This window comes from Gavialis gangeticus, unplaced genomic scaffold (genome assembly GCF_001723915.1).
Source record: "Gavialis gangeticus isolate Ggan-Ray unplaced genomic scaffold, GavGan_comp1, whole genome shotgun sequence".
Taxonomy (NCBI): Eukaryota; Metazoa; Chordata; order Crocodylia; family Gavialidae; genus Gavialis; species Gavialis gangeticus.
Window position 1 is genome coordinate 60,138,569 of NW_017729004.1, and position 1,299 is coordinate 60,139,867.

A 1,299-nucleotide genomic window follows, 5' to 3' on the forward strand; every position below is an offset into this window, starting at 1 on the left:
CTCAGCCATGCAGGCTACATTAGCAGAACCTGAACTGCCAGCGCGGGAACTTACCTTGTGCCTCCGTGCACCACGCATGCAGGCAGGGCGTGGGCCATGCTGCAGCTCCCCCCAGCCACCCGCCAGGTGCAAGGGGAGGAGCCAGAGAAGAAGCTGCACCCACTGTCCCCAGCTAGTCTAATTGGGCGCGGCTGGGGCAGTGGCAGGACCCGGCTCACTGATGAGCCTGGGGGTAAGTAGCTCCCCTCCCCTCGCTGCTGGCTGGGGCCCGCAGGCCTGTCCTGCCTCCCTCGCCTTGCTGCTGCCTAGCTCGGCGTGGCTCCATGCTTGGTCACGGCTCTGCTGCAGGCCAGATAAAATGGCTTGGTGGGCCACATGGCGGCCCGCGGACCGCATGTTGGACAAGCCTGCTATAAAGCATCACAGTTCTGACTGTGACACAAGTTAAATTTATCATAATTATAACCATGTTTCTGGTGTAATTTTGAGAATAAATCAAATTCTCCATGAGTGAAAATAGATTATTTCAATCAAGTTCTGCCAAATTACACTGAATTTAAAATGAAACTTGTTGTTATCTTGTGATTAATGAGTCAGGTAGGTTAATTTAAGACTTTAAGGCAAACAAATGTGTGTGTGTGTGTGTGTGTGTGTGTACACACACACACACACACACATGCTGGAACATACTTTATATAAAACAACCTCAAATATAAAGTGTCAGTTTTAAAGCATTAAAAGACTGGGTTTATCAAAGACAAATCAGGAGGGGTTTAACTATTTAAAATGACAGTATAAAGAAATACTCAAATACACAAAGAAGAAAGTCTGACTATCTGCTGGTATAAAACAGCATATCTCCACTGACTTGAAAGGACCTATGTAAATATATGCCCATGAGGGACCCAATTTTTAATACATAAAATAATATTTTTACATGCATGTTAGATACAAAAGCTATCTATATTTTTATTTGTCTTTAGTTGAAACAGGAAGGAATTAAACAAGTATTTCAGTGCCATATTTTTAAAGATACTTAGTAGGCCTGTGCAAAGCGGTTAGTATTCACTTTGGATTCAGCTGATTCAGGGGACAGTGATTTGATTTGGTGATTCAAATCACTGTCCCAAATCAATTCAGCTGAATCCAATTTGGAGATTTGGCCACTGCCGAATTGGCCAAATCTCCTAATCGAACAGGCCCCATCCCCCACTTGCTCTCTCAGCCCTGTCAATGGCTTTCCCACCCAGCCCCAGCATCCTGGCTTTTTTTTTTTTTTTTTTTTTTTAAAGTCCCGCA